The sequence below is a fragment of the Tenebrio molitor genome, chromosome 4, assembly GCF_963966145.1.
Source record: "Tenebrio molitor chromosome 4, icTenMoli1.1, whole genome shotgun sequence".
In the NCBI taxonomy this organism is placed as follows: Eukaryota; Metazoa; Arthropoda; class Insecta; order Coleoptera; family Tenebrionidae; genus Tenebrio; species Tenebrio molitor.
In genome coordinates, this window is record NC_091049.1 from 23067027 (window position 1) to 23081407 (window position 14381).

Below are 14381 nucleotides of genomic sequence, written 5' to 3' on the forward strand. Positions count from 1 at the left end.
TGACGTAAGGGAACTGAGTCGTGATCTCTAGTATACGCTTAAAGTGAATCTTCAATTGTAAGAACTTTTTTAAATTTGCATAATTTGTTTTTAATTATTACTATGTTGATAGATGTCCAAGCAATATGAACAAAAGTTTAGACCAGCGTGGTTAAAGGATCCCCTTTTAAAACAATGGCTTACAACTGCTGAAAGTACATCAGGTATTGTGGCTAAATGTAAATTTTGTGGATCACGACTCACAAGTCGGTACGCAGACTTAAAAAATCATACGAACTTTAAAAAACACAAATCTAATGCAAATTTATTTTTGGGGCCATCTCCACAAACTACCCTTTCATTTGCGGGATTTAGTTCTGAGATAACAAAAACCAAAAAAGCTGAATGTCGATTAGCTTTATTTATTGCACAGCATACAGCTATTAATTTCACTGACCATTTAATTGATGTATGTAAGACTAGTTTTGTTAAAGATGCACACAACAAATGTAAATGCATAGAACAAAATGTTCTAATATAATCAAAAATGTTCTGGTCCCTTATTTTGTAGAAGACCTCAAAGCAGATTTAGGAAACAATAAATTTAGATGAATCAACAAATATTTCCACACAAAAATATCTTGGAATAGTTATTATATATTACAGTCAGAAACAAAACAGAAACAAAATTAATTGGAAGTACAGCTGATGACATAGTGGACGCCATAAAAAAAACCTTAAATACGTATAATTTAAATTTAAAATGTGCAATCAGCCCAAGTTATTTTGAATGCTTTAAGAAATCCAATTTTTAAACTGTTTTCAATTTTTAACATATAATTTAGAGATAATTAATAAATTAAATTTAGAGTTTGTAGTGACCCAGTTTAAAGTTTTAAATTTAAATTTCCGGTACAGCCACAATAGCGCGCCAAATGTACTAGCGGCTAGACTAGGAACTAAGGGATGGGGTTGGCAATCCTGGAGAGTTGGCAACTCTGCGAGCGGAAATATAGCGGGAGGGAAGCGGGGTAGAGTGCATTTCAACGAGAGGTACACAGGCGTGGCTACCGAGATGCGCCAGATGTAGGGGAAGGGCGACCCAAAATCGAGTGCATTGGCGTAGTCCAGTTTTATTTTTGTTTTTACTTTCACAACACCGAAAATATCAGATTTTCACAACCGGGATTGGAAATCAAGTTGTATGACATAAAAGAGAAGACGGTGAAGAACAATAACCTGGCTGTGATTTGCGACAAAATGGCGAAAAATCAGTTATTGAAATGAAATTAGAAAATTCCCTGGAAAGTACAAACTAACGCCGCTACTGTCTAGGTAAGCCACGCCACCGTAGACCGAAACAGATTTCTGGGCAAGTTTATAGACGTGTACCTCTCGTTGAAACGCACTCTAGGTCACTTTAGTTTAGTTTTTCGAAACGCGTGCGATGAGCGAGCCATATTCTCAAAATTTGTAAGTTAAATCTGAATCAATTACACACCGTCCCGAGTAGATATTTTGGGTCCCCGTGAGGAATCCAACGTTTTAATTCACCCCGGGTAATTTGTCCCACGTTCGTTCTCTTTTGTGTTTTTTTTTGGGACCAGGACCACGTGGCAAGGGTATGTTGTAGATTTCATTTTGTGGCATGCTGTTTCTTTAAGAAGCGCCCATTTGTTAATTTTAAGCGTTATCCCTTAGTTTCCCCCGAGAGATTCATTTTTTGGCAATCTGTTAATTTCGAAAATTAGTAGCCGTCGTCCTAACCGCGTGCGTCCATTTTGTTTTTCTTTCACTAACATTTTCTAACGGCACTCGACCCGCTATATTTTTGTTTAGTATTGCCAGCGAGTATTGTATTCCATTTAAAGAGTTTTTATTTTATCGTTATTTAACTTCGCGTTTTGTTCTCTTTTATTTCCCCATTGTTTAATGTTGCGTTTTGTTTTGCTTATGTTATCACTAGTAATATCCCGAATGCATGTCAAATTATCGACAATTTGACATGCACGAGAGGATATTTTGGCAGACTATTTCCTGAGAAAAATTTACATGATAAGTAAGTACAAATAAACGTAATTCTGTGTTTAAAAATTGGTTATTCTTTAAATTTTTATGTTCGAAAATTTGGCACTAGTGCAAATTATCGATAATTGCACTAGTGCAAGTATTATCGCTGTAATTCGATCGCTATTGGCTAAAATTCAAATATTCGAGCTTTTTGATTGGCTTAAATTTTTCGAAGGAAATAGTCATTGTTTAATGTTGCGTTTTGTTTTGCTTATTCTATCATTGTTTAATGTTGCGCTTTGTTTTGCTGGATTTTCTCATCGTTTAATGTGACGCTTTGTTCGATAGAATTAAGGATGAACTGGAGTAACAATCTCAGCAAAAAGGGGCGGAATTCTTATAATGCTATGAAACGTTTATTACGAGAAATCAATATTTGAAATAGTTATTTTTATATTAAGTGCGCGAAGAGTGTTTTTTGTGCATGAAAAGGTCTTTTACGCCGAGACGAAGGTCGAGGCAGTATAAGCCTTTGAATGCACAAAAACATCTTCGCGCACGAAATATAAACAATATTTTTTCTATAATTGATTCAAAAAATTGAAATAAAAAATTCAAATTTTTGAAGGAACTCTGAAGTTTCAATGCAGTGACCATGTTGCTAGGTAACTAATAAAAAAAACAGTGCGTGAAGTGAAAAACAGAAATAGTCGTATGCGTGAAATTGCATTTCACACACTGTTTTGTATGGTTTCTATGGTTTCGATCTTACTAACAATGCAAAAAAAAATACACGTAAAAAAATGACCCACTTCATGCACGGATAACTATGCGTGAATTTTAATTTTTTGAATCAATTGTAGAAAAAAATAGTTTTTAATTTTTGGAAACGAATTGTAATGAGTTGCAAGTAAATTTTGTGTTTATTTTCTTGATATTTAGATAATTACTTAGATGTGATTTTACAATCTTTTGACTAAGACTGTACGTGAAAGTAAACAAAAGCACACTGAATTTCAATTTTCATTGATTTCTGTTAAATTTCTTAACGTAACTGCAGTAAAACGTGCGATATGAGTGTAATGTTGCATACCGACGTCAATTATATGCATTTTGTTCACTTTTATTGAAATTAAAACAGATACATAACCTCAAAAACCGTGTTTTTCCACATGTAATTAGCGATTACAAGGAAAATCCTCGAACAACTTTTTTTGTAAATTCATTCGAAAATTCTACGACATCGATACTTTGTGTGAAAAATTTAAGAAAAATTACCCTTTTTGAAATATGTTTTTTTATCAATTTTTATGCGACCATTGCTCCATTTCTCATAAGAACACGTGTAAAATATCCCGAAACTTTAAAAGGTAATAACTTTAAAATTCCTCGACCAAATTTTTTTAAATTTGGCACAGTACTTTAGAATGGATGAAAGGACTATTGTACCAATTTTAAGCAAATTTCGCCATTTTTCAATGTTACTCCAGTTCATCCTTAAACTCGGTTTTTTTTTTTCTTCGTGTTGTTGCTAGATTGCGGAAAAGTTAAAGTAAAATGTTGTAAGTGCGTCCCTATGGGAGCTAGGTGACAATCAGGAAGTCGTGGGGTTGTGTAGTAAATTTCTGTGGAAGCTACGGTTGTTTAGAGCCGTTAGCGGGGGCGGACCTTAGTCTTTGCGGAAGCGGCGTCGGGATGTTTTCGTGAAGCTTCCGTCGACGGTTATAGAGACTTCGGGGTTTTGTCGGGAAACGGTTGGTCGGGGATGGCGGACCTAAATCTTTGCGGCTGCGGTCTAGGAAAGCTAATCGTACGATCCCGAGACGCTCTGTCACTCTTGCTTCGTCGGCGAAATAATCTGACGTTCATTAATACCCCGAATATCTATAAACGTCGCTTGATTTCAAGATGATTCAGATTATTCTTCTGAGTCCCCTCGCGGCCGAGAGTTTCTTACCTCCAGCTCTAAACTCCCGTTGGCGTACCTTGATCGCGTAGTTCCAAATGAAACATTGTTTTTGCCATTAATCGAATTGTAAAATATGAGTAATACCTGGGATACGGTTTTTGAAGAGGGTTTTTCATCCGTCCCTGCCTGTAATAACTATATTATAATTTGTTGCCTTGTTTTGCAAGCTTTAATCTGTCATTTTGTCTGTCATGTACCAGTTTTCTGTTATTTTAAATATTGTTGCATTCATCTTGTCGTTTATCTTTGTGATGTACTCAACTAGTTAATTTCTTGTACTTCGTTAAACTTAGTTTCTGTCTTTTTGGATTCGTTTCATTTTTTTTTTATCAAAGTTATTACAGGCATTTTTAATAAAAGGTATTTTGCGTCCCTCACATGTGTGTTTTATTTGCGGCACTCTTCCAACTGAAACCCTCATCGTTTGCATTCCGAACCTTTTTTCCGCCAAAAGAAAGACACAACGTAGGGCTCCTCCGATTCGATGACGATCACAACCACATTTGTTACCGTTTTGCGCAGGTTCGAATATTTGGCGGGAAAAGTAATGTATTCAGATCATTACAAGTTCCAGTCAGAATACCCTAAAATACATGTACTTTTGGGTAGAATACGGAGTTTATATACATTATTATTAAAGTCATTTAAAAAAAAACAGCATGATAATTTAAATGACGTCATTGTTGGCAATTCTCATAATTATTTACCATTAGAACAAATTTGTTGCGGAGCTAAAGTTGAAGCACTTTTAAAAAGAGGTAATACTCTTAAAAGTGGAGTTAAAAATTTTAAAATCAGGGTTTTAGATTTTTACGTTGAATTAGCAAAGCAAATAAAACAGCGCTTTAATTTCAATGACCCTATACTCAAATTCGCAAGTAATTTCGATCCAAAAATAGTTATGTCAGGAGCTACAGTAGTATATTATTATACGAGTTTAACAAGACGTTGTATTATCACATGAGTGTGTTTAAAGCACGACGAGCGTAGCGAGAAATTTCAATTTTTCTCTTGAATTTAAAATTACTTAAATCCAAATTTAATATTAGATTTCAAATGGATTATGAAAGTTCTTCATCTGGTGCTGATAGCAACCAAGCTGGACCATCTTCAGCACCTCCCAAAAAAGTGAAAAAGAAGTACGTTCAACATTTTAAAGAATCCTGGAAATTGAACAGGCAATGGCTAGTTGAAAGTCGCCTTGGAACACAACATTTTTTCTGCAAATTGTGTAAGAAAAATTATACAGCAGAACTGTCCGAAATTGTAAAACATGAAAAGACGGAAGCACACAAGAAGAGGATGAGGGCTATTCAAAATCAACAGACCATTTTCCAGGCAACGGAACGGAAAATTACCGAGAAAAAGATGGTCCCAGAAAGTGAGATCAGAATTAGCGCATTTATTGCGGAACATAATTTACCTTTTTGCGCGTCAGATCACTTACCAGAGCTTATCACAAAAATTTATCCTGATTCAAAAATAGCGGCACAATTAAATTGTGGCAGAACAAAATGTACAAACATAATTAAAAATGTAACAGGTGAAGTTGAAAAAGATCATTTACTTGTGAAAACGAACGAGTCTAAATTTTCTCTAATTTATAATATCTGTTCACGTTGGAATGAACATCAGTGGTGCAAATGACCTGACCTGTTACTATGACAACCGAATGCGGGACGGGAAACAAGGCTTTTTTTATTCACTCGGGGTTTGATCTCCAAAGTAGCCGGAGGTACGTTCAGTACTTCCAGCAGCCATTTTGTGACCACGTGCTTTACATTTACAAGGTAGATTATTTCTCTAATTCTTGTACTTTATTTGTAGTCGTGATTTAATTAGTCAAACAGCACTTAGTCCTTTATCGTTCTAAAGTAAAGATTATATTATTTTCTTTGAGTATCTGATGACCACGTGACTCTTTAGAATCTTGTATTAATTTCTTTATCGCGAAGTATGTGATCTTCTTGCATTTACCGATTGGGAAAACGGGCTCTCGTCAAGGGGAACTAGTATACAATCATTATAAAACATTTCCATTCATTATTTATGTCTTGGAGTCTCGAGTTCGGGAAACTACCGCCAGTGTCCGTCGCACTCAATTAGCTGTGGTCCGGCGTAAGAGCACAAGATTAGCCTCGTCACCCCCAAGGGGGCCAGCGACCAGACTAGGCCAGCTGACACGTGAAGAGAGGTACCCTTTGGCCCTGTTAGAACCTTTTTTCCTTTTATTTTCGACCACCGGAGTAGACCAGGATGATCTATGAGATTCCAGGGCATCGCGTCGGGTTCAATTTAATTGGGGAAACAAGTCAAATCTAAATCGGATCACATAGTTCGCATCGCAAACTCGTATAATGCTGTCCGCGTCATAAACTCCTATACAGTAGAGTCGCGATAAGGTGAACACCCTATAAGGTGAACACCTCGGTAAGGTGAACACTCAAAATTTTCTACAGAGAATTCTATAAGGTGAACAACTGAAACCTCGATAAGGTGAACAAAACAAACACTTTTTTATTACACATAATGCTATTGTATTTTTATATTTTCCAAAAGTTTCTTGTACCGTTTTTTGTAATTTTAAGTTACTGCGCCTCACCTTCTTAGATTTCTGCAAGTCTGCATATGTTCATTTCAATTCAGATTTTTGTGGCATTAGACGTAGTCTTGTAGTGTTTTTAAAATTTGATAAAGGGTCTAGCGTGACTGCACTTTTTCGCTATTAAGGTGTTACTAATTCTACAGTTTGTGTCTCTCAAAAATTAATTCTCGGGTATAATGAAAAACGAGTAAAAAAAGAACTTTCAAAAATGGAGGCAGCATTATAGGCATGGTTTTTGAAAATGCGATGTAAGTATTTGCTAGTTCCGGTGCAATGAAAAATCAAAGCCAACATATTTAATGGTATTTTAAAGGAAAACAGAAATTTTAATAACAGCCAAGGATGGCTTCACAACTTGCAGTCTACTCGAACTAAAACTAAATGAACGCATTACTTTGAAGGCCAATAAATCAAAAGTGTTAAATAAAGAGTTACACGATCATATTTTGCCTTATTTTTTTGACCTTGATAAGGTGAACAAACTCGATAAGGTGAAAAGGGTCTGCCTGAATTAGTTCACCTTATCGCGACTCTACTGTATTTACCCAACTCAGTCATTTATTCATGAGTCAGATCGCAATTCGTGGACCGCGAGTCAAATCTCATTGGGTCAAATTTGCACCAACTTCTGTTATTAAAGTCATTTATTTATTTGTATCATTTGTTGGGACCAAACGCCACCACACTCGATTATTTGTTAAATAAAATTTAAGTGAAGTGTGCTCAATCGTTTTAATTCTATTTTTGAAAAACCTTCCGAAGGTACGGCCTCTCGTTAGAACCTAATTACTTATACAAAATGAAAAATAAAACACAACGTAGGATCCATAAATATTTCTTTTCTCATTATTTTTGTTTCGTAATTTTCCGCAAAAATTTCATCCGAGGGAATGCGGCAACCAACAATACACCAAATGAGGAAAAAAATCATCGAGGAAAAATCAAGGAAGTCGAAATGTTAAAATATAAATATGAATCCGATTTACGCACATTATATAAATGAAGAGGAAGATCGTCAACGCCAGGTTGAGTTGAATATTGAAAGACAGTTTCTACGAAGTCGAGTTGACCCATTTAACTTACCGGATAGGGAGTTTCGAAAATTATACAGTCAATAAAGCCGTGTATGAAATACTGGTAGAAGAATTAAATATGCAACCACGTCAGCGTCAAACAAAATTATCAGTCAACACCCGAATCTTAGCAGCGTTACGGTTTTTCGCGACAGGTATGTACAAAGTGCAGCTTCGTAATACCTATCTAACTGAATAATTATGCTTTGTAATACTTAGGATCATATCAACGAGGTATTGGTGAAGAACGGAATATTACCATCGCCCAGCAAACTATGAGCAATTGTATATCCGAAATAGCAGTGGCATTGCAAACAATTGCTCATGGATGGATTCAGTTTCCTGTGACGGAGGAAAGTAGGCAAGCCGTGCAAATGGAGTTTATGGAGAAGTTTGGCTTTCCAGGTATTATTGGGGCTATTGATGGCACACATGTAGCAATTTTACAACCTGTACAAGATGAGCACCTCTATTTCAATCGTAAAGGATTTCACTCCAAGAACGTGCAAATTATTTGTGATGCCAACCTGCTAATTTTGAATGTTAACGCAAATTTTGGGGGTTCCGCTCATGATTCTTTCATCTGGCGTAATCCTGGTGAACATGAGACATTAGAAGGCTTATATCAAGAGCGTAACGCGAGAGCGTGGTCAATAGGGGACAGTGGCTACCCTTTGCAACCATGGCTATTAACCCCTATTCAAAACACGGTGGATGGAACGCCTCAGCGTCGTTATGAAACTGCTTTCAACTCAGCGCGTAATTGTATTGAACGCTGCATTGGTAAGCACTTATCAGGTAATATTCATACATTAACCTGATTCTTATATCCCATAGGTACACTTAAAACCCGATGGCGGTGCCTACTCAAAGAACGCATGCTCCGATACCACCCTCACAAAGCAGGAGTAATAATAAATGCGTGTTGTGTATGGCACAATATCTGCATTAAAGAAGGTGTTCCACTGGACGAAGAATTAGTACAAGATGCCGACGAAGCTGCAGCTCACCAAAACAATGAATTATTTGCGGATCACATCCTTCAGGAGGGCCGCCGGCAACGTGACGCGGTCGTCAACTTATATTTTGCTTAATAATAATAGTATATTACGCTCTTAAACTCGTCGCGCGTGCTTTAAAGGCTTCCTTATAAACTTGTATCATAATGTACTATTAGGCCAATGGTTGGAAATTCAATCACATTTTAATATAATAGTTCAAAAGGAAAAAAATCACATGGCCAGAATTTTAAATGAAATGTTAAGTAATGATCGCATTTACTTGTATCTGACAGTTGTATATGACGTAATTATAGAGGTGAATGTAATAAGCGGGCTATTTCAACATGAAAATGCGGACATTTTTAATGTATAATGTGAATTATACCAATTAATTTTAAAAAATCTTTGATTAGTGATAAAACCGATTTTTTTAAATAACTTGGAAAATATGCCAGACTTAAATTTTAGACATCGTTTAGAAATTTTAGAAAATGAATTATCTTTTATTTCTATGGATATTTTGGATTTTGGGTACAATTACAGAACTGCGATCTCTAGTTGCAAGATTTACGACTTAACCATAATTAAGCGTCGACGTCGCGATTTTATTTTGGTTTTAATCAAAGAAAAATTAAAAAATTAAATTAAAAATTAAAATTACCCCAAAGCCGTAAAATACTAAGAGAGGAGAGGAAACCAATCAGCAGGGCAAAATATCAAAACTCGATGACTCTCCTGAAATGGATTCCGGAAGAGTACAAGGACTATTTCAAAAACTTGCCATATTCTGACGGAGCTGAAGAATTTCCAGGAGAACATTAAATTTAATACTTACCAGCTTGATTATTGTACTTATTATGTTATAGAGATGTTTGTTGTAGCCGGATTTATTACTCTGTTCTTGTTGAAAGCTTTGCAATGTCATTTGACTTCAAATTATATTCATATTGCCCTCAAGTTGCACATACTTTTTTTAACCCTATTTTGTATTATGAAAATTTCCTTTACGTTCAGAGCAAAAAAATATTAAGTCCATTAATTTGTTGCAACAGAATAAATTGTGACCTGTAGTTGTTCTCAATAAAACGATTCAGTATTAAACGACAATTAACTAAAAGCTGATTTTGATGAAGTTACATATAAAATATTTGTGCCTGTTTATTGAGCGTAAATGTTAATTTCAGTGTTTCTCCAAAAGTGGACAATTTGGACTTACGCTTGTCTCGCTCTCAGGTACAGATATAATACATTCCAATACATTATATCGTACATTTTCTGTAATTGATAGGTATGTTTATGGAACATGAGGGCTGTTCATTTTCTGGCAAGATACAGCAATGTTTAGAAAAATAGTGACTTTAAAAATAAGTAATGAAAAACATATGTCACAATTTAAAATAAGAAAGTTAAATATCACCCCACTTAAACTGCTTCTTTAAAAAATAAATGTTATATGGCAGTTCATAGTCCCTTAAACGCCTTTTAATTTGATATATCGCTTATTGAAATCGGACAAGAAATAAAGTTCCTGGAGCATTTAAAAAAAATGGATCACCCTGTATATTTGGGGGTACATGTAGCAAATGATTTAAAAAAAGATGAAATCAAAAATAAACCAGACTTATTAAATGATTTTTATGGAAGAGTAGTAGAGTTTTTAAAATGTGCTTGCGTAGAAATACAAAAAAGATTTGATTTTAATGATCCTATTTTACCAAAAATTGCTTGTTTAATGCCAAAAAAGGCTTTATCACAAAAAGAAAGAGAAAATACGCCAACTTTGATGCCATTAATGGAACTTTTAAAAAGAATAGCTACAGATTATTTAGAAAATTGGCAAAAAATTGATGATGAGTGGAGGGAATTATGCAATTACAAGTTACCAAATTCAACAATAGCAGAATGTGAACCAGACGAATTTTGGGGTAAAATTTTACTCATCAAAAATCCATTAGGGGAACAACTATTTAAAAATTTGTGTATTTTTGCTTTGGGTGTTTTAAGTTTACCACATTCAAATGCAGAATGCTAGAGAACATTCAGCAAAATTAGTTTAATAAAAACTAAACTTAGGAATCGTTTGTGCAATAAAACAATAAATGGTGCCGTCTTGGCTAGTCAGGCTGTTAAGAAAGCTGGAAACTGTATAAATTTTGAGGCTACTGATGACATGCTGCGATTAATGACAAAAGCTAATCTGTACCAAAAATCTGTAAGCACAGAGACTGAAATAGAGGATGACATAATTTTTGAATAAAGTTTTATGTTAATATACGAGGGGCGTCTTATAGCTTGTACCGTTTCAAGTTTTCAGTTTTTTCAGAGAGTTCATTTTTATTTACTTATAGAAAATGTTTGTTTTGAATTATTTTTATTTTGTCTAATAGTGTTTTCGCATATAGGCATTTAACTATAACTATTTAGGTAGGTAGGTACTTAATTAGGCTTTTTGTTGTTTTGTTTTGTTTTTTTGTAATGTGCACACATACGTATGCGAATGATTTATTTCAATAAAAAATATCTAGTTTTTGTGTTTATATTTTCTTTTTGTTTCTAACAATACCTAGGCAAGTTAAGTAGTGTTGATAAACACAATGAAATACAAGCGTACGACTTTTTGATTCAAAATACGATCATTTTCTCCCTCCACGTACGATAATGGAAACAAGAAAGGTTGGCAACACTGAGCTAATCTAAACGAAAAAAAATTGTTTCACAGTCTAGGACTGGTTTACAAATCTACCTATAATTTGTTTCAAAATCAAAAATCCACCAACACTGCATTCTACCTCGAAAATACAACCGACAACGTCGCCAACTTTTGTTTTTAGTGTGTTTGGAAGTGTCAGAAAAACGTGGGGTTATGAAATAAAACTATTGACAGTCGTTTTGGTCGTAGTTCATCGTGTTTTTTAAATTCTTCGAAGCACTTAACGAGCGCTCGCTTTAATTTAGCGGTTAAAAAACTCCTTGTTTATCGAGACATTTTTATAAATTGATGTTTGTGACAAACTGAAGGTCAAATTTTGGCGGAAGGTTGGGCCAACACAAAAAAATGAAACTTATTCTAGGGATTTCTTTTTTCTGCCAACATAATTCAACAGGTGGTGGATTTTTGATTTTGAAACAGATTATATGAGGAGCATTATGACCAACTCAATAGACCGGGACCAATGGCTTAACGTGACTTCCGAATCACGAGACATACAGTAATGTTTTACATTGAGCCAGTTATATTCTATGAAGGTACGTAATTTTTTCTTTTGAAGAGAATGTTTTTGTAACAGATTTTGATAAATAAGTTAAGAAAATGGCAACCTTACCTATGTGTTGTTTCTTATTTAATATTTATTTGGACACCTATCGCATTCTGACAAATCATAATGGTCACTTCAATCAAAGAACAAAAATAATTCAACAATGTCGTTCTCTTACCTAATGCTTGTTTTACACGGTCAAAGAAATTGATGAATTTTTTGACCTTGAATTTATTGTTGCGTGTAACACACAAAATTGTCGTGAATAAATTGACGACAATAAATTGATGAATAAATTGTCACAATAGAACCAGCTCTAATTTTTCGTGAATTTTTTGGGGAATTCTAGTTACTTTGCGGTTTATAAATTTGTACCAACTTTAGTGTGAAGACTGTAAAGTCACATGTGAGCGTCTCGTTGAATCTTGGCGGCATCGAGCAACTGTAAAATCTATGTGTGTTCTGTGTCTATGACTGTAACTACCCTCCCTTATCAGATGTCAACCACCACCTTACAATTTTTCAAATTCGCCTATGCGCAAAATCATTTTCCAAAATGCGCCCTCGACACTATAAATAGAAGCGCAACTCTGGCCTCGGCCTCTTTGCCATTTGGTTCTAAATTGTGATAGTCGATTTACTTAGCACAGGTAAGTGTTATTGCAATAGCGGTGTGTTAAGAGCTATAGTTTCATTCAAACCTAATACAGTCCCCTAAATCAAAACCAACAGCAGAGATGTCGTCATTTTCAAGAGACGTGGTCAGAAAAATTATTGAAGAGTATGAAAACCACCCTGAGTTGTACAACGTGCAACATACTTTTTATAAAAATAAGACTAAGAGACAAGAATGTCTCAAAAGAATCACTGATGCAGTGAATGAATTCTGTGGTATTTCCACAACAGTTGAAGAAGTAAAAAAAAAAATTAACGGTTTAAGAACCCAATTCTTCAATGAAATATCAAAAGAAAAAAAAAGTGAAACAAGTGGAAAAGGTAGAAGTCAACTGTATAAGTCAAACTGGTGGTGTTTTGAATTATTAAATTTTTTAAAAAATAGTGCCCCTGTACGGAATGGGGAGAGTAATTTCAAAATAGGAAGCACTGTTCAGAACGAGATTACAGAAGAATGTGAACGGATGGAAAAGTAATTGAAGCTTTTTTTTTTATTCAATCAATTTCAATTCATTTTTCTTTCATTAGTGAGGCAGATATTCTATATGATGGTTCGACGGAAAATCTCCCAAACGTTGACTTTGAGATGCTTTCTTCATATGATGAAATTTCAAGACCGTCAACTTCCAGTTCAGAAATATGTCCAACTCCCCACAATATTATTCAATCAACTGAGACACCTAGGAATAAAAGAAAGAGAGGTGCTGACCAACCACATGATCTACTTCGGAAGGCAACTTCTGCATTACAGAAGGTTGCTGATTCATCAGTTGAGGATCACCTTGATGCTTTTGGCACGTAAGTAGTTACTAATAAATTCCTAATAACCATAATGTTATTTATATGATTTTCAGATTAATTGCAACTGAGTTACGACGAGTCAAAAATCGAAAGACAGTCAACAGAATTAAACAAGATATAATGAATTTAGTTTTTGATACATTAAATGAGGAACAGGATCTTTAATAAATAATATAATAATTGAATGTAGCTTAATATTTTAATCACCTCCATAAATTATAAAACAAGATTTTAATAAACATCCTCCTGCCAGGGAACTGCTCCTACCCCATTAACATAATGCATAAACTCTTCCCGTACTTGAAGAGCATAATCTCTTGACCTATTTGAGCCTTGATGAGCTAGTGCATATCTAAATGTAAATTCTTCATCAACATTTTCATCTGGACGCACAAATATTGGACATTCTGTTCTTAAAAAATTATGTAAGACACAACAACAAAGTGTAATATCTTGCACTTTTTGAGGCTTTAAATTAATGGTCGTCAAAAATATTCTAAAGCGGTTGGCTAAAATTCCAAACGCATTTTCAACTACTCTTCTGGCCCTACTTAGTCTGTAGTTAAAAATGCGTTGTTCAAGTGTCAGATTTCTGAATGGAAAAGGTTTCATTATTCTTTCAGACAGTGGAAATGCTGCATCTGCAACTATAACATGTGGAACCGGCTTATTTCTACCAGGCAAACATTTGTCTTCAGGAAATTTTAATCTATTTTGTCCAACTGCGGTGGCCAAAGAGCTTTGTTGATACACTCCACCATCTGAAACCCTTCCATTGGTTCCTACATCTACATATAAAAATTTGTAGTCATAACTAACTAAAGCAAGAAGCACAATACTATGTTCATTTTTATAATTATAGTATATGGATCCTGCACTCTTCGGTGCTCTGAAAACTACATGCTTTCCATCAAGAGCTCCTAAGACATTTGGCAAATTCCACACTTCATTAAACTTTTTTGAAATATTGAGCCATTCTGCAGCTGTTTGAGGAACCTATGCATTTATTTA

At 34.8% G+C, this 14381-nt stretch overlaps 1 protein-coding gene and 2 long non-coding RNA genes across 5 annotated transcripts in view; 2 read left to right on the top strand and 1 right to left on the bottom strand.

The window, feature by feature from the left end:
- LOC138127828 (uncharacterized) overlaps positions 1-14381 on the bottom strand; it is a 102835-nt gene that overhangs the window by 78471 nt on the left and 9983 nt on the right. Inside the window, exon 8 of one of the 3 annotated variants that reach the window (XR_011158447.1) lies at positions 14352-14366. The exons of the other annotated variants lie outside the window; for them this stretch is intronic. The gene's annotated coding sequence lies outside the window, so the exon portion shown is untranslated. Of the gene's footprint in view, positions 1-14351; positions 14367-14381 lie in introns of those variants that run through there. 3 annotated transcript variants of the gene reach the window in all.
- LOC138127830 (uncharacterized) lies at positions 6976-10173 on the top strand. Its single transcript, XR_011158449.1, has 3 exons — positions 6976-7791; positions 7856-8419; positions 8474-10173. It is a non-coding gene; the product is annotated as an uncharacterized lncRNA (long non-coding RNA).
- LOC138127832 (uncharacterized) lies at positions 12083-13565 on the top strand. Its single transcript, XR_011158451.1, has 3 exons — positions 12083-13041; positions 13098-13367; positions 13424-13565. It is a non-coding gene; the product is annotated as an uncharacterized lncRNA (long non-coding RNA).